Source organism: Marmota flaviventris, chromosome 18, assembly GCF_047511675.1.
Source record: "Marmota flaviventris isolate mMarFla1 chromosome 18, mMarFla1.hap1, whole genome shotgun sequence".
Classification (NCBI taxonomy): Eukaryota; Metazoa; Chordata; class Mammalia; order Rodentia; family Sciuridae; genus Marmota; species Marmota flaviventris.
Window position 1 is genome coordinate 33,704,954 of NC_092515.1, and position 19,571 is coordinate 33,724,524.

A 19,571-nucleotide genomic window follows, 5' to 3' on the forward strand; every position below is an offset into this window, starting at 1 on the left:
ACCTGAGGATTCCTGATCTCTCTCTGGGGGAGGACCTTCTGTGCCCTAGGCCAGTGATGCATTAAACATCCTTTCCTTCTCCACATCCCCTGGCTGCTGATTTACCTAGTATTACACTGCCAGAGGGCTGGCTCTCTCCTCTTCTAGGGGATAGATAAGTTGCCATTACATTAAGATATACAAGGCCAGAGGCTAAGGAGCAGGTGAGGACCTGTTCCTCACTCCCCAGACAACACACTCCCAGTTCAGCAGTAACCTTCTGGGAATCGTGCCCATGCCTCCTCTTTTTTTTTTTCTATTCCATTAGTGATTTTCAAAGAGGAAGTTTCAGCCAGATAAAGGGAGCAGATGGCATTGTATCAGGCCTCCTGCAGAATGAATATTTTGGAGGAGTCATGGCTTCTCTGTGATTTGTTCCTTGTACCCAGTAAGCTTTGATCTCCCAGGTTATTGAGGTGTGTTCTCTTACAGAAGGAATCAGGCTGCACCTCACCTTGATAATTGAAATCGCTGTTCTCTTTGCCCTTCTTTCATAAACAAGGAAATTGGAACAGAGCTAAGAGAGGCTTTTTCATGCACTTTAGGAAAGAATGAGCAATGGAAAAAGGAAATTGAGAGCTTTGGGGGAGTTTATAGCAGAGGAGCATTTGAGTTTGAAATAGGAGCTGGGAATCCATATGTTTGGGAGGAAAGAAAAGAACAGCCACCCGCACAGGGCTTCAAGGGTACATGCGGAAATAGTTATGGGAAAGGGGGCAGGGAACCCCACGTGGGTCTCCTTTTATCAGACCCAGATGTTCAGGGAATGGTTCTCAAGATGCCCATGAAGGGATCCAGAGCCTGCAGGGCTAGACACAGTGTTTTCTTAAGTACCAAGAAGCACGTGAAATCGGTGGCTGGGAGCTTTCCACTGTGGCTCAATGACTCCCTGGGGCCCTGCTGGGGTCTGTGCCACACCAGTTATACACAGGCTGAGCTGCCTCGGGGCCGGACTTGGAAGTGGATAGGTCTGGCTCACTGCGTAACCATCCCTGCCCTCATCAGGCCTTGCCCAACGGAGGCTGTCAATCTTGCCTCTGTTGCTGCCTACCCTAGGCTCACCTCGGAATCCAAGAGTCGGAAGCCCCAGGTTCAGCCCTCAACTCCATGTTGAATAAATGTCTTAGCCTCTCTAAGCCTCAGTTTTGTTCCCTTTAAATGGGGAAAGAATCTCTTGTGCAGTGCATACAAGATTTGTGTGGAGACTATATATATAATATAGGCTGGGGATGTGACTCAGTGATAAAGTGGTGTCCCTGGGCTCAATCCCTGGTACCAAAAAAAGAAAGAAAGAAAGATATCTATAGAGTTCTATGAAGTGAGACCCTAAGCAATTTAGCAAGACCCTTTCTCAAAATAAAAAATAAAAGGACTGGGGATATAGCTCAGTGATGAAGTACCCCTGGGTTCAATCTCAGTACCATACACACATATACACACACACATAGTAATTTCATAGTAATTTAAAAATTACTGCAGAGAGCTGGGGGATATAGCTCAGTTGGTAGGGTGCTTGCCTCGAATGCACAAGGTCCTAGGTTCTAATCCCCAGTGCCACCACCAAAATATATATATATGTATTACTGCAGAGATTTTCAAATATGACTGACTTGTACCCTCAAACAATTGAAACTCAGATGTACCTTTCTGTAACCTTTCTCCTTCCAGGGTGCCCCATCTCCTATCCCCACACATGTACCTGGTGCCCTCATAAACCTATTTTTCCTAGAAAATTGTCATGACTGATAATAGCACAGGTTTTAAGTCCTTTGAGGCCTGAGATGTACCTGCATTTTATCAGGTTCTGATATCTTCTGAGAAACAAGTGATGATCTGAGAAATAACACTGAAGCTTCAATCCCTGGAAGGAGCTGGAGGTGTTAGGCCACTTAGAGCCTGCCAAGCCCTTGACATCAAGTGTAAGCCCTACAGGGACTGACTGAGGTCCTCCTATTGGTGCTTTTCTTCTAGGGAAAGGGCACATGGGGCAGAAAACACTAGGGGATTGTGTCATCCCTCAGCTGCCAGCTCTCCCAATGGATGCTCTACTGAAGGCTGAAGAATGTGACTGAGCTATAAGACTCAGGTCTGTTCCCAAATCCTTGTGCTGTGGACAGCATTCAGGCTTTAGAGTGCAGGAGACCAGAATCTAATCCTATCTTCACTACGATACCACATAGCTTCGCTGTGCCTCAATTTCTCTTCCTGATTTGTAAAGTAGAGATTGCAGTACCTACCTCCCAATTGTTGGAAGGACAATATAAGATGATAGATGATGCTGTATCCATTAGGATTCGTGTGTATATGTGTGTGTGTGTGTGTGTGTGTGTGTGTGTGTGTGTTACTGGGGATTGAACCTAGGGCCTCGTGCATGCTAGGCAAGCATTTTATATCTGAGCTATATCCCCAGCCCTTTTTACTTTATTTTTTAAATTTTGAAACAGGTCTTGATAAATTGCCCAGGCTTGTGATCCTCCTGCTGTTCCTCCCGAGTATCCATTAGGATTCTTTTTGTAGCAAGTGACAGAAAATCTAGCCCAAGTTGTCTTTGAACAATAAAGGAATGTGGGGCTCACCTTAAAATGAAAATTCCATGTGGCTGTCAATATGGCCCAGAGTCAGAGTCCTGGGTTCAACCACCAGCACCGAAAAATACAAAAACAACAATAAAAATCCTCCATGGATGGATTCAGTGTTTATATTAAAATCAGGTTGTCCATTCTCTTGACTTCTTACTCTACCTTTTGTCTTTTAACTTTTAGTCTTAGGTTAATGTGGTAACAGGATGGCAGCATTAGTCCTAGATCCTTTATCTTTTCAGGGTTCAGATGAGGAGAGATTCTTTTCTTTGAAATAATCCTTGAGGCCAAGGAAAATGAGATAAACTTAATTTGCTTTGATTGGTATCACTGTATATTTGTGGACTGAGAGGGTAAGGCAAGGGGTGGTTCATTTGAGGGAATTTCAGGGGGTGGGTTAGGCATGATGATTAATGCTATGGTTTAAATGTCCACTTCAAAACTTATGCTGGGGAATTTTTTTTTTTTTAAATGGTGCCAGGGATCAAACCCAGGGCCTTATACATGCTAGGCAAGTTCTCTACCACTATATCCCTAGCTCTTACATGTAGAAATTTAATTGCCATTTTAACAGTATCGAGAGGTAGGATCTTTAAGAAGTGGTTAGGTCATGAGGGCTCTGCCTCCTGAGTGGATTTGTGATTCATGATCAAGGGAGTGGATTAGTTATTGAAGGAGCCAGGCTCCTCATAAAATGATGAGTTGGGTTCCTTTTCCTTCCTGTCTCACTTGTGCTCACCTGACCTCAGCAATGTTATGACACAGCGTGGAGACAGATGCTGGTGCCACGTTGGACTTCCCAGCCACTAGAATCAAGAGCCAAATAAACTCTATTTTGTTTGTAAATTACCCAGCCTGTGGTCTTCTGTTGTACCAGCAGAAAGTGAAGTAAGACCTTTATCAGATTAAAGGTGAGTGGGAGGCTAAGGCAGGAGGATCCCAAGTGCAAGGGCACCCAGGGCAACTTAGTCAGACCCTGTTGCAAAATGAAAAATAAACAAGGAGCTGGGGTTGTAGCCCAGTGGTAGGGCGCCCCTGAGTTCAGTCCACTGACAGGAATGAAGGTAAATAGGCACACACTTGTGCCAAATTGAAGAGGCTTGCCATCAATGATGGGTAAGTCTTTCAAGCATGCTATTGAATGGTAAATGGCAAAATGGTAATTCTCCTCACCTATCTCATGAAGGACCCCTTTTTTAAAAAAATATTTTTTTAGTTATCAATAGACCTTTATTTTACTTAGTTATATGTGGTGATCAAGAATCGAAACCAGTGCCTCCCACATGCTAGGCAAGCACTGTACCACTGAGTTACCACCACCCCAACCCTCAGGGAGGACTTTTTATTCCATTTCAGGTAAATTCTATGAATTTGATCTCACTGAGTTTCATAACAGCCCAAAGAGACAGACAGGAGTACAAGTATTATTGTTATTATTATTATTATTATTATTATTATTATTATTACTAGGGATTGAACTCAGGGGCACTCAACCACTGAGCCACATCCCCAGCCCTATTTTGTATTTTATTTAGAGACAGGGACTCGGTGAGTTTCTTATTGCCTCGCAGTTGCTGAGGCTGGCTTTGAACTCTCCATACTCCTGTCTCAGCCTCCTAAACCACTGGGATTACAGACACCCGACACAAGTATTATCTTTCCACTTTACAGATGAGGAAATCAAAGCACAGAGCTGTCACAAAGTGGGGTAGACTACTTTGTACACAGTCCCACAGAGCTCTAACTCACTGGTTCAGAATTCCCTGGCAGGTCTGCTGGGACTGGAGTCAGGGATATACAGGGTAAGGGTTGATCAAGGCCTGTCTTGGGGTTTGGTTCAGCCGCCAGGGCTTGTTCCTGAGTAAACAGTCTGGACTCGTCACAGTTGGGCATGTCAAGGACCCATTGTTGATGCCCTGGCAGGTGGCAAGGGAAAGAACTGGTACATAGGCAGGACACTGTCACCTCAGGAACACTCTCTCATGACTGAGTCCCTTTACACCAAGCAGCTGGGTCCAAGACTTGGTTTTCCTTGTCCCAGAAAAAAATGCCAATGAAAACATAACAAAAAAAAAAAGGTGGGGGGGCGAGGTAGGGCTGTCTTCTCCCAAGGCCACTCTGTCCTGGAGCCAAGAACCTCCTTCGCCGGAATGTAGAGGGGCGCAGAATCCCTGGTCAGGTCGAGGTGGTTTTCCCAGAGCTCACAATCTCTAAGGAGTCTTTTCCAAAAAACAATAGCCCTCTTCCATATCTAGGTTGGGAACACATTGAGGAAGAAGACAAAGCAGTGGCAGAGAGCCCAAGTACCACCTCAATTCCCACCAAAGCCAGCACGGAGGATGTAGCATATTGTGAGAACAAAATTCGTTTCCCAATTGAGCCTGGGAGAAGGATGGAGCCGAAAAGATCATTCCAGAGAGCCTTCCCCAGCTCTCTAACCAGACGGGTCTTTCCATGGAGTTAAAAAAAACCAAAAACCACGTTTAGGGAAAATCCCTGCTTATGGAAACCAGAAGCAGAAAAAAAAAAAAAAAGCGACCATAACAAATTATTAATCTCTCTGCCCATCAGTCCCTTCTTCATTAAAATGGGGACAATAACAGTACCTCCCCACAAGGAGGTAGGGAGGACTGGATCATGGGCACGCTGGCTGGCCCTGGCAGGCATCGGGCTCAGGAAGGACTGGCTGTTTTTGTGTACTGTCCAGGTTCATGACAGGTGGCCTTGCTTTTCTCCCCTGCATGACGCCCAGGGCCTCAGAGCCCTGCTGTGCTTGTGTATGGCTCTTTCTCTCCAGCTGTAAAAATTCATGAGAACGTGGGTGTGCGGTGGCCTTCCAGTTTCTTGGCTGCTTCCCAGGCTGTGTTCTCCCACTTGGGGGGTGCGGGGGGGGGGGTGGCAGACATCCTTTTCACCATGGTGGGTGCCACCCCACCCCAACCCCCAGGCCCTGTTCCAGCAGAGCCTGGCTCAAAGTTCAAAGCCTAGATGGCTTTGTTGAGTAATTCGGTGACACTGCCCGCCCGCCTGCCATGTAGGGTAAGTCTCACTCCCACACACCCATTTGCTGAGCATCTGTTGCCCTCTGTTTTGTGGTGTGGAGGCTGGGAACAGGCAGACCGCCCCAACTGACCGCGGGGTGGCTGTGCTTCCTTCCTTCCCCCCCTGCTGCCCTGGGGCTCTGGGTCTCGCTCAGGGCCTCACTGTAGGTTTCAGATCCGCTCCCAGGCCGGTTGGCGCTGACTACATCTGGATTCACACCAACCTCTTCCTCCTGGGGGTTCAGAGTGTTCTTGGAAGATAGCCTGGGAAGGGAAAGGCCTTCCCCTAGCACTCTGCATCCAGTGATTGGCTGACAGCAGAGGACTGGGCTGCCAAGGCCTCTGGTGTCAGACAGACCCGAGTTCAAATCCCTGGGTGACCTTGGGCAAGCTGCTCCCTCCACTTCAGTTTCCTCATCTGTAAAAAATGTGTCAGTAACAGGATCGGCCTCCTGGGACAATGGTGAGGATTCAGAGAGATAATAAACAGGCCCTCTCACCCCTCCATCTGGCCAGTGGGAAGTGCTGGGGAAATAGAAGCCCATGGCCATCAGCTGGGGATCACCTGCCTTCCCCAGGGTGTGCTCACAAAGTGAGAGTGGACACCATCTCCTTTTTCCCATCCCCTCCCAAATTGACCTATATCATAGTTGTTCCGACAGGACCAGATTGATTTGGTTCCACGAAGCAGACTCCTTTTGGGCCAGGAAGGACTCTTTCTCATTTGTCTAAGACCTCCCTGGCCTATACTAGTGTGGTGCTGGCACCTCCCAAGTGCTAAATGTTTGGGAAAAGGAGCAGGAGAGTGCCTGGCAGGCAGCATCTGTTCCAAGGCTGTTTCTGAACCCTGGGCAGTTATTTCTTTCTTTTTTTTTTTTTTGAGAGAGATTTTTTTAATATTTATTTTTTAGTTATTGGCGGGCACAACATCTTTGTTTGTATGTGGTGCTGAGGATCGAACCCTGGCTGCACGCATGCCAGGTGAGCATGCTACAGCTTGAGCCACATCCCCAGCCCAATGGGCAGTTATTTCTGCCCCCTCTGTCTCCCTCCCTCCCTCCCTCCCTGTTTCCCTTCCTTCCTTCTGACCTTCCTGTTTCAGGCCTTCCTTTCTTTTTCCTCAATGGAAAGAGCTTCCTTCTTTCCTTTCCTTATAATATCCTAGCTGCTAGAGCATCCCTTGAGAGCCCTTCACCCAGCCGAGAGCTGCAATTCCTCTTTCAAATTGAGTCTGTCCCCTGACTCATTCATTAAAATGCATAGGGCATGTGACCAAACTGCATAATGATTCTCTCATGAGGAAGGCTTGGAGGCAGGGAGATGCTGCCAACTGCAAAGGCAAATATTTCCCCCCAGCTGTGGATCAGGCTCATTGGCTGTCATGCCCTGGGAAGGCTGGGGGCTGCTGTTCATCTCCAGTAAATCAGCCAAGCCCTGGAGAGCTGCAGCCTGGCTGGCGCAGGCTGGAGTCTTGGAAGCTGTGTTGCTTTGGAGAGAGTCCGATCCATGACCTTTTCTCAACCTTCCTCCACTCCCACTTCATTTCGTTTTTCATTTATTTAAATATATTTTTAACCACACAAGTAATAAATGGATGCCTTCTTTTTGTTGCTATTGTTTTGGTGCTGTGGGGAATGCATTGTTATAGAAAATTCACACATACATGAAAACGCCCTTTGAGAACTCCTCAATGTTACTAACCCCTTGTCATATAGCTTTTACCTTCCAGGATCCTTGGGCTGCTCAGGGACAACCACCCTAGAAGGTGATTTGGGAAATTAAACACCCATTTGTCTTCCTGAGGTCCTAGGCCAGTTCTTGGCAAAACAGTGAAGGTTCATCTTGGAGGCCTTCTTAGCTCCCTTCCTCTCAACCCCTATGTCAGCATGTGTAAGCCCCAAAGTCCCATTCATGCACCCCCATGAGTCCCATTCCTGTAACAGAGCCCTACATTGCTGGGTGTGATGATGCAGGCATATAATCCCAGAGGTTCTAGAGGCTGAGGCAGGAGGATTGCAAATTCAAGGCCAGCCTCAGCAATTTGGTGAAGCCCTAAGCAAGGTAGGGAGACTCTGTCTTCAAATTAAAAAAAATTTAAAAAGGACTGGGGATGTGGCTCAGCAGGATGTCAAGTTCAAGTCCAGTCTGGGAAACTTTGTGACACATTGTCTCAAAGGAAGGGCTGGATGTTGTAAAGTGCCTCTGGGTTCAAACCCCAGTCCCAGGGGTTATGGGGGGAGCTCTAACATCCGAACAGGTAAACTAGGTTACTCCCAGCTTAGAAATTTAGGTTGACTCTTTTCCAGAGGCATCTTTGCTTTAATATTGGGGTCATGATGAGTGAGTAAGGTAACAAAATCTGGTGACTCTTGTGGTCACCTCTTAGGCACCAGGACGACTTGTGTTCACTTTCAGGTGTTGAGTCTTTCTGAAGACACTAATTCATTCCCCTTGGTAATAACCTATGTTGTTATCTGTGTGGCTTTGGGAAAAATCATTAATTTCTCTGACTCACATTAAATCATTTGCAGGATGGGAATAACTGTAGTACCTCCATCATTGGGTTGTTCTGAAGTTTAAAGATGTAAAGCCCTCAAAGCACAATTCTTGGCACATTATCAAAATGCAATTAATATTAATAATTATGATGATGGGGGGCTGGAGTTGTGGCTGAGTGGTAAAGTGCTTGCCTAGCATGTGTGAGGCACTGGATTCCATCCTCAGCACCACATAAAAATAAATAAAATAAAGGTATTGTGTTCATCTACAACTAAAAAAAAATTAAAAAAATAATTATGATGATGATTATCATTACACTTAATCTAATTTGTAATAATCCAGTTTACTCATTTAAGAACTATTTATCAAGCACCCACTATGTGCCCGGCACTATCCTTTGTCCTGGGAATAAAGCAATGAAGAAGTCAGACAAGGGCTTCAAAAGACTTATAGTCTAGTAGAAATGCAGTGCACCTTTCTTTTTCCTTTTCCAGCGTTGGGGATTGATCTAAGGGGTACTCTACCACTGAGCCACACCCCCATCCCTTATTTATTTATTTATCTATCTATTTTATTTATTTTAGATATTGGGGATTTAACCCATGGGGACTTTACCACTGAGCCATATCCTCAGCCCTTTTTATTTTTTATTTTGAAACAGAGTCTCACTAAGTTGCTTAGGGTCTCACTAAGTTGCTGAGACTGGATTTGAACACTGGAACCTCCTGCCTCGGCCTCCAGAGTCACTGGGATTATAGGAGCACACTCAGCCTACAACATTCTTTTTGTTCCTCATTGTATCACGTGGTCTCATTAATGCCTTTTAGTCAGGTAAAGGCAGTATGATTGTTCCCATTATATAGAAAGAAAGATGAGGTTTCAGTAATTAAGCTAATGGAGACAGCTAGAAACCGACCAGTTTTTGCTGGGCACAGAGGTACACACCTGTAATCCTAGCAACTGGAGAGGTTGAGACAGGAGGATGGCAGGTGAACAAAGCCCTAAGCAACTTAGCAAGATCCGGTTTCAAAATAAAAAATACAAAGGACTGGGAATGTAACTCAATGGTAGCATGCTCCTGGGATCAGTTCCCAGTGCCCAACACCCCCCACCCAAAAGAAAAGAAACGAAAAGAATGAACCAGGTATGACGGGATCTAGGTTTTTGAGACTTTAATTCTGGTTCTCTTTTGTGACAGGCACTGATGATTTGGGGAGGGCGACTGGGTGGGAGTATGTAAGCAGCTCTCAGAGCTTGGGAACCCTGACCTAGCAGAGAAGGCAGGGACTCTCTGGTATGCCTGAGAGTCCACGTCACTGGGTCCACACAGTCAATTATCTGAGTCCAACAATATATTCCTGTACCTGGTGTCAATTTGGGGGGCTTGGAGGGGACTTCATCTTTAGGAAAAAGTGCTTGCTCTTGCCCGTGGCTCATGGGCAGTGTGATGACAGCAGGCAGCTCAGCTGTCTGAGAACACTTCCCTTTGTGCCCCAACTCAGCGGGAGAGAAGACAGATAGGACCGTAGGCTCAGTGACTGAACTGCATGGTCCTGGGTGTCTCCATCTGCAGGGAGGTTCACTACCCACGCCTGGGCAGCTGGGTGGGGCAGGGCTGGTCCTGTCTGAGAACACAACATACAGGAACTGGAAGTCTGTCCCTGGGGAAGTGGCAGGCAAAGACCTGGCAAAGACCATGTGGGAGAGGTCACTCAGGGCCAGGCATCAGACAGAGATACCAGTGTCCTGAACAACCTGACTGGCTGGGGGAGGGAAAGAGCGTTTCCTGACCCCATGGCAATGACAACTGTCTTTACCCCCAGACCTCAGGTGACAATTCTTTTTTTATTGTTATTCTTGTTGTGGAAATGGGGTCTCACTATGTTGCCCAGGCTGGTCTAGAACTTGTGTGCTCTAGTGATCCTCCTGGCTTAGCCTCCCAAGGAGTTGAGATTACAGGTATGTGCTATCACACCCAGCTCTCTAGGTGACAATCAAGTGACAATTCTGAACCTGCACAGCAGCATATGACTGATGCAAGATTGATCCCACCTCTAGGATCAACCTTGCCTAATCCTCATGGAAACACACTCTGGCCCTTTTTAGGTGCACTCTACCACCCTCTCACAACATGCTTCCTGGATTTCCTACTGGTCCTGAGAATAGTCTTTTTTTTTTTTTTAATTGAATCCAAGGGCACAGGGTCATTCGTAATTTTTGACTCATGACATTCTTTCATCTTCAGTTGGACCTACAACAACTTACATCTGGTTATTTGTTATTTATCTATAGGTTTATTTGTGTGCTTAGAATATGGGGTGAATGTACTGCAGATTTTTTCCTGTGTTCCTCCTTTTCCATCCCTTTGCCTACCCTATCTCATCCTGAATCTTGAGTTGACCATTCCTTTGCTTTTATTTCATTACGTTTTTCTAAAATATATGTTGTTTAGATTTACTATTTTTCTTTGCTTTGTTTCACCTTCTGGAGTGTACTTTTTTCTCATAATATTATGTTGCTAAAATTCATCCATACTAGTCGGGCGCAGTGGAGCATGCCTATAATCCCAGCAACTCAGGAGGCTGAGGCAGGAGGATCGCGAGTTCAAAGCCAGCTTCAGCAAAAGCAAGGTGCTAAGCAACTCAGTGAGACCCTGTCTCTAAATAAAATGGGGATGTGGTTCAATGGCCAAGTGCCCCTGAGTTCAATCCCCGGTAACCCCCCAAAATAAAATTCATCCATACTGTAGCATATAGTTTTGGTCCATTTGCTTTCACTTCAATATTATAGTCCTCTCTATTGTCTTTGACATATATTTCTTCTGTCAATGGATTTTTGGGTTGTTATCAGCTTTCCACTTCTTTGGATATGCTGAGCTGAATATTCTTGTATACATCTCCTGGAAGGAAAACAATGTGAATTTAACAATTTGCCACCTCAACAACAACGAACCTATAAAGATCCTATTGATTCGTATCCTCTCCAACACTTGCTATTATCAGACTTCTTAATTTTTCCCAACTGGAAGGGTATTAAATGGTATTTCATTGTGTCTCTGTATTTATTGACTGTCCAGATATGGTTTACAATGGTCAGTGATTCAATGGGAATACCCTGTTAGGGGACCATGAGGATTTAAGGAAGCACATTTGTTTCAAAGTCTCTTCCAGCTGCAACCATGTCACTTTCTTATTCAACTCTGGTTCCCTAGTACCTAACACAGTGCCTGGTAGCTCATCATTATCATCATCAAAACCAACAATTCTATAGTAATTATAGATAACATTTATTGAGGGCTTACTAAGTGCCAGGTGCAATGTTAAATAACACCTTTACTTTTATTATCTTATTTAATCATTCTGGAAAACCTATAAGGTAGGTGCCATATTACATCCATTTTGCAGCTAGGGAACTGAAGGTAAGTATATTTCCCAGAATCACAAAAGTGGTAAATAATGGAGCCAGGATCTGAACTGTGGCATCTTAACTAGCATGTAATAGGTGCCCTGTAATAGGGTCAAATGCCATGAAACTTTTCCTTTTTTGTGTGTGGTCTGGGAATTGCACCCAGGGCCTCCTCTTCTTCTACTACTGAGCTACATCCCCAGTCAGACATTTTTATTTTTTTATCTCCTTTCAGACATGTTTAAAATAGACTCACCTTTTGGTTACAAACAAAGCTTAAAGGATTTTTTTTTTTTTTTTTTTTTGGATAGAACCTGGGAGAGAGTTTTACCACTGAGCTGTATCTACAGTTCTTTTAAATTAATTAATTATTTTTCCCCCCAGTCCTCTTTATTTTGAGACAAGGTCTTGCAAAGTTGTTGAGGCTGACCTTGAATTTGTGACTCTCCTGTCTCAGCTTCCCAAGTACTGGGATTACAGGTATATGCCATTGTGCCTACCTAAAGGATGTTTTATGATCTTGTTCTAGTTAAATGAAACTCATTCCTGGGCCTTTAATACCAACTACTCAAGAGGATTTCAAGTTCAGGGTCAGCCAGGGCAACTTTGCAAGATCCTGTTTTAAAATTAAATAAAAAGACCCGGGGATGTGGCTCCTAGCATATGGGAGACCCTGGGTTCTATCCCCAGTACTATAAAAAAAAAAAAAAAAACGTAACTCATTTAATGAATGGAGAGAATGAACAAGTGATTCCTAAATTGGAGCCAAATACTTTTTCACTTTTGTTTTTTGTAGTGAGAATTGAATCCAGGGGTGCTTAAGTACTGAGCCACATCCTTGGCCCTTTTTTATATTTTATTTTGAGAAAGGGTCTTGCTAAGTTGCTTTGGGCCTCGCTAAATTGCCAAGGAGGTTGGCCTTGAACTTGTGAGCCTCCTTCATCAGCCTCTAGAGTGGCTGAAAAAGGCCACCACATCCAGCTTTTTCAGGCTTTAGACATTTCTGTAGCTGGTCGAAAATCAGGGAAGCCAGAGATTGTGTCTATATTGCCTAAAGGATACAACAGTCCTGATGGGAAGATCCGAAACAATGCTTTTGTTGCCTTTTCCTTTATCTCTCATAAACCAACAATGAGCAGCCTGCCTCAAGTATTGACTCTGGCGATGAAGCAGGAGGCAATCAAAACAGAACAAAACAAAACAAAAAATCTGGCAGCTTGAATTTAGTGATTTTTTTTCTAGCAATCTACATTGGTGTGTAGACCCAGTGCACCCCATCACATATGCACAACATCTGATATTCGTGTAACAGGTCCTCAACCCCTGACTTTTCTTCTTATTTCCAAACTGGAGTGCACTAGATAAATGCAGAAATCAGGAACCATCCCTCCCAGTCAAGCTTCCCTGGCTCAGTTCTCAGAGCCAGGCCAAACGAGTAATTATAGCTTCTCTCTGTGGTGTACAGGGCAGGAGGCTGATTTAATAAAGGAAGCCTGCTGTCTGTCTCTAGCCTGGCTCTGACTCATGGAACTAGGGAGTCCCAGAAGCACTACCCACAGAGGGTGGTGAGCAGCTGGGGGGTGGGAGGTGAGGGTGGCTGGCTAGCAAGGCCTGGGCTGAGAGAGAGCCCAGAGAATGAGGAAACTCCCTGCTTGGCCAGGAGGAACCTGCAGTTGGAGCCAGAGGAAGTGAGGCTCAGACGGAGCAGCTGCCGGTCCAGCTACAGCCGCAACTGCCTCACCCTTGAAAGAAGGCTCCTTGCCGTGTGGACCACGTAAAATGAAATGGGTTAGTAATTTTCATATTCAAAATTAATTCGGGGAAACAATGGCATGTGCGTCTATTAGGGATGGCTGCCTTTGTAGGATCCACCAGTGGCTTTGGTTTCTTGCAGGGGTCCTGGAGTCAGGAGGGATGTGCAGTCTGTTCATTTGGTTTCTCACTTTGGCAGGGAGGCGGCTAATTAGGTGTTCACAGCCGCAGAGACGGTTTGAGCTGGGAGTGGTTTCAGCTACACGGAGGGTGACATCCCGGCTCTGGAGCGCACTTGGATGCCACCTTAGATAGGTCACCAGAGGTCATTTTATCCTTCCTTCTGTCTCCAGTAGCTTCTTCCTCCTCCCCTATCAGCCAGACCGCGGCAACTTGACCTTCCCCTCCTCCCCCCACCCTCCTCGGGGGCCCTTCCAGCCAGGAGATTCCGGCTCCACCCCTCCCCTCCCCTTCCTTTCCCGCTGAGTCACACACCTCCCGGTCAGGTGATCCTCCCCTGAGCCCTTCCCAGAGCACCTTGACCTATATTCCGAACTCTCCCTGGCAGCAGATTCTAATTGTCCTGAGACAGGGCCCGCCGGGCCAGCGAGCAGGGCGCCCTGGCAGCGCAGGCTGCAGACAGGCGCCCCAGGCAGCGGGAGGGGGGCACCCACTCCAAGAACCAGCGACCCGAGAGGGCTGGAAATGGAAAGTTATGAGGCTGTGGGCGGGCGGGCGGGCGATGGCGGAGGAGGAGGGGGTGGCTTGTTGAGTCAGCTGCGAGAGCTGACAGCCACTGGGAGCCGCGTGCTTCCTCCCCTCCTTGGCAGGGCTCTGCCAGCTGCGGGCCAGGCCCTGACTGCGCAGACTACAGGGGGCGTAGTGGTGAAGGACACATGCCCCTGTGGCTGGGTGATATTGCTGCCCACGGGAAGGGGAGAGGTGAGAAACTATGCAAATAATGGCATAAACCCAGATGACTCATCTGGAGAATCAGCCTTAGAAAACTGCCCTGCTCCAATACCCCCCACCCCCAAGGAACAAGTTCCCATCCCCAAATTACCCACAAAATGGCCTCTACTTATCTTGTGTATGGGTTCTTTGTGCAGCCGCTGCCTGGGCAGTCTTTGTGTCCTCTGAATGTGAGGATAATGCGGGTGCTGTGGAAAAGGAATTAAAAGTGTTCAGAGTCAGACTTAAAGCTTCATCTTTGGGTATGAAGCCTGTAAGAGGCAATGCAGCTGAAGATCACAGTCCCTTTTGAATTCCAAAGGGTCATTCTTCGAAACCTCCCTTTACCAGCTAGTATAGCTCTGTGACTGCAAAGTCATGATAGGCTTTAGTCTCCTATCTGTAATATGGGGCTTTTAATAAAACCCACCTCCCTTTATATCAGACTGCATTAAGCCAGATGATGTGCATAAAATATTTAATTGTACATAATGATGCATAACTATATAATATTGTCTTGTCTAGATGGCTAACCCCCCAAACTACCCCCCACACCCAATTTGAGAAGATCATTTTGTTTGTTGAATGTGGGCATCATAGTAGAGCCTGTCTCCGGTGTGTTTACCAGGGTACATAGAAAACGGTAGCCTCTGGCTATGGTATGATCTACCCTGTCTAACAAGCAGCCCCACATAGTTATTTACATACCACCCACAGGTTAGTCTTACATTGTTTTGGTCCTTTGTATCAAGAAAAGCTGTGTGTTTGTCATAGTTTGGATAAAAATCTGCAGATTGGAGTAAAGCGTGATTTTTTAGATTCGTTCCATTCTCTTTGCTGTTCTGGGGGATAATTCCAGGGTCTCATGCATGTGAGGCAAGTCCTTTACCACCGAGTCATACCCTTCAGCCTAAGCACAATTTTCAAAGCAAGATATAAATTTAGGAAGTCACTGCCTAGTGCAGAGTGGATGCTAGAAGGTAGATGGAAGTTATATAGATGGAAAGGAAGAAGGAAGGAAATTAGACAATCAGAGGTTTACGAGGAAACTAATTATGCTTAAATTTCAGGGCCCTTCAGGTGCATGCATCCCTTCCAAGGTCTTGTACCTCATTTTAAATCAATTATGCATTCTTTTCCTAAAGAGAGTCCCCAGTGTTGTATATCCTTCAAGCTCCACCAAGACACCCAGCTTTGTTCTCATTTAAGATTCACAAGCACAAATGAAAATGCAGGTGGCATAGGGGATGTGACATTTTCATGTAGTCTTTACCATGAATTGCAAATCTGAAATTTGCACAGAAATCCACATGTAGGCCAGCAAGCACAATGTCATAAGGAAGTATCCTTATGTTGAGCATGGTAGCGAATACCTGTAATCCCAGGGACTCAGGAGGCTGAGGCAGGAAGATTGCAAGTTCAAGGCAAACCTCAGCAATTTAGCTAGAAGCTCTCTTTCAAAAAATCAACAAAAACAAAAACAGGGGCAGAGGGCGCAGAGCTGGGCACTGTGGCACACACTTGTAATCCCAGTGGCACGGGAGGCTGAGACAGGAGGATCGAAAGTTCAAAGCCAGACTAGCAAATCAGTGAAACCCTATCTCTAAGTAAAAAAATTTAAAAAAAAAAAATTAAAAAAAAAAAAAAATATATATATATATGAAATAGGGCTGGGGATATGAATCAGTGGGTGAGTGCCACTGAGTTCAATCCCCGACACCCCCCTCACCCCCCCCCCCCAAAAAAAAAAAAGCCAGCCTCAGCAACTCAGTGAGGCTCTAAGCAATTCAACAAGATCCTGTCTCTAAATAAAATATTAAAAAGAAAAAAAAAGAGAGCTGGGGATATGGCTCAATGGTTAAGCGCCCCTGGTTTCAATCCCTGGTACCAAACACAAAACAAAATATAGTGGAGGGGGTCTGGGGATGTAGCTGGTAGAGCCCCTCTGGGCCCCTGGATGCAATCCCCAGTAAAACACACACACACACACACACACACACACACACACACAATGGGATGGGATGTAGAAGAAGGTCAGGAATGTGTGGAATTATTGGGCCAATTCCAACAGACTTTCAGAATCCACTTTGATACTTCTAGGGCTCTTAAATTTCCAGAAGTTTTGAATCTGGGTGATAACTGGTTTGCAATGGTCAGAGTATCGGAGAAATAGTGGTTTATAATCTGGAACAGTCACTAATCCTGGTCTTTACTAGTGCCTTCTTGCTTACTAGTTGTGTGCCTAAATTGGTGGAGTCACCTTTGGGCCTAAATTTCTCTGCATTCAGGATAAGTGGTTTTGGAGCCTCTTAAGCTTCATAAGGGCAGGGATTAAAACTGCCTTGTTCAGCCGGGTACAATGGCACATTGGCCTGTCATCTCAGTATTTCAAAGCTGGGTAGGAGGATCACAAGTTCAAGACCAGCCTCAGCTAAACCCTGTTTAGCTAATCCCTAAACAATTTAGCCAGACCCTGTCTCAAAATAAAAAGGGCTGGGGATGTGTCTCAGTGGTGTTAAGTATCCCTAGTTTCAATCCCTGGTAACAAAACAAAGAATAAAAAAACCTGCCTTGTTCACCTCCTTATTCCCGTTGTTGAGTACAGTGTCTAATAATTATTAGGCAACATTTCGCATAGTGCTTGTGGATGTGGAAACTGAAGCACAGAGTTGTTTGCACACATTCCCTGTCACTCAGCTATTAAGTGGCAGAACAGTGATTCAAACCCAGTCTACCTCCAGAGTCCCTTGTCTTGACACTCTACACCCTTTATAAATATATATTTTTAAAGAATAGGCCTTATTTTATCTGCTGTGTGTGATGAATGAATAAATCAATGAAGTGCCCTTTGGTTGACAGCATGCTTGATTCAAGGTACACCAAAGGGGAATTCATGCTTGTGATTTTTTTTACATAACCAGCACTTTACATAGATTATTTCACCGAACTCCTAATTCCCACAGCCATCTTATTAAGCAGGTAGCATTAACCTCATTTTGCAGTGAGGAAACTAAGGCTCACAGAGGCTAGGGGACTTGCCTTGGTTACCCAGCAGATGGGGGCGTGATCTGATCTGTCTGATCCTAAAGAACACATTTGCTCATCTGCTGGAAAACTTCACAATTATCAAAAGGTATTTTGTGTTGTGTATAGTAGCCTACCATTGGTCTCTAGTGTCTTATAGTTTTAACAATGCTTTTTTATCCTTATTATGTTTTGGTTATCAAAGGAGAGGCAGCTAGTGTGATCCTGCTTTACAGAGGACGCTAATTTGGGCTCAAAACAATTGCCATGCTGTGACAATCTTGGAGGTAGTCAGGACTGAAGCACACATTTGTGGACTTGATACTCTGCATCCCTCCCTTCTCACTAGCCTGCCCCTGAGTTAAAAACTGCCTCCTTGCACTTTATACTTGCTGACCCTGAACAGAGGAAATACTTGTTTGTTGTGAGTCCTCAAGAGGCCCATCTTCTTCCCAAGGGTCAGCCAAGCAAATTTTTACAAAGTGTAAATTTCCTTCCTCTTGCCCACCACCCCTATCTTGGTGCTGGGGATGGAACTCCAGGGCAAAATCTAAGCTTTGACTGCATTTATGCCTTTCCTAAATATGTGAAGGAGAAGAGTAAACCTTGACATTTCCCACCACATACTTAACTAATATAAGAAGTTGACCCTTTTCAGTTAGAGAGTATGGGGTCTGGTTCTGAAGGTCTTGTCAGAAACTATGTTGCCAATTCTGCAAGCCCATTTCATAATGGCAACAAGGAAGAAATGTCCTCTCTGCCCTTGGCTGTCAGGATGAGATAAGTATATGTCTGAAGCAAATAAATTACCTTGGGCCCTTCCCCTTCTCCATAGTCCCCAACCGGGAAACACCTAACCTATCACTGGAAGAGTAGAGATTCCTTTTCTTTTTCTCTTCTTTCCTTTTGGCCCCCCTTTAATCCTGTGTTGAAAAAAATTCAAATCTATAGAAATGGTGCAAGAAAATTAAAATGAGCTCCTTTCTTTATACCTCCTAGATTAAGAAGGATTTCACTGATTTTTAAAAATCTCATTCAATGTAATTTTTCTCCTATTTATTGATTTGTTTATTTATTCCTCACCACTGGGGATTGAATCCAGAGATGCTCCACCACTGAGCTACATCCTGAGCCCTTTTTATTTTTGAGACAACAGCGTCTCATTAAGTTTCCTGGGCTGTCCTTGAACTTGTGGTTCTCTGCTTTAGCCTCCAGAGTAACTAGGATTACAGGCATATGCCACCCTGCCGTGCATAATTTTTCTCTTTTTTGCTTATTTGAATAGAAATTCTATTTGTTTGATTCAAATTTCAAAGGGCACCACAGCGTGCACCTGTAATTCCATCTACTCAGAAGGCTGAAGCAGGATGATTGCAAGGTCAAGGCCAGTCTCAGCAACTTAGTGAGGTCCTAAGCAACTTAGCGAGACCCTGTTGCAAAATAAAATAAATAAATAAAAGGATTTGGGGATTGTAGCTCAGTGTTTCAATCTCTAATGTCACAAAAACAAAACAAAAAAAGGGAATATACAACCACGAGTCTCCTCAAGTCTGTCCCCCATTACACAGTGCCCCTTTCTAGAAGTAACCAATAATTTCAGTTTTTTATTTTTAATGTATTTTTTAGTAGATGATGAACCTTCATTTTATTTATTTATATGTGGTGTTGAGAATGAAACCCAGTGCCTCACACATGCTGGGCAAAGTGCTCTACCACTGAGCCACAACCCCAGCCCCTAATTTCAGTTTTCCTATACTCTTCCAGAGATATTTCATAATGTGTATAAGAAAATGGTTGTATTATATATTCTTGTCTTGCTTTTTCCTCCATGGTTTCCCACAACCTGATTTTTTCTTCATTTAAAATCATTCTAATTCATTTCAAAAGAGTGTTTTGTTTTGGTACCAGAGATTGAACTCAGGGACACTTAACCACTGAGCCACATCCCCAGCCCTTTTTCATATTTCATTTTGAGGCAGAGTCTTGCTAAGTTGCTTAGGCCTGGCTAAATTGCTGAGGCTGGCTTTGAATTCACAATCCTCCTGCCTCAGCCTCCTGAGCCTCTGGGATTACAGGCATGAGTGTTCTCATTTATTTACTTTAATGATTTTATTGTATTCTGTTGTATGAGGGTTCCGTCATTTGGTTAACCAGTTCCTTAATCTAGTCACTTAAGTTGTTTCTGAGCTTTAGCTAATACTAACCATATTGTAATGAATAACCTTGTGTGAATGTTATTCTATAGGATAGTTTGCAACCTTTTAAAAAACACATTTATTTA

The 19,571-nt window shown here is 44.8% G+C and overlaps 1 protein-coding gene across 7 annotated transcripts in view; it reads left to right on the forward strand.

Annotated features, from left to right (window-relative positions):
- Positions 1-19,571, forward strand: part of Chd9 (chromodomain helicase DNA binding protein 9) — a 248,958-nt gene that overhangs the window by 27,468 nt on the left and 201,919 nt on the right. For 4 of the 7 annotated variants that reach the window (XM_071604699.1, XM_071604705.1, XM_071604704.1 and 1 more), the window contains exon 1: positions 13,241-13,351. The exons of 1 other annotated variant lie outside the window; for it this stretch is intronic. The gene's annotated coding sequence lies outside the window, so the exon portion shown is untranslated. Of the gene's footprint in view, positions 1-13,239; positions 13,352-19,571 lie in introns of those variants that run through there. 2 more of the 7 variants (XM_071604707.1, XM_071604708.1) reach the window with 1 other exon arrangement.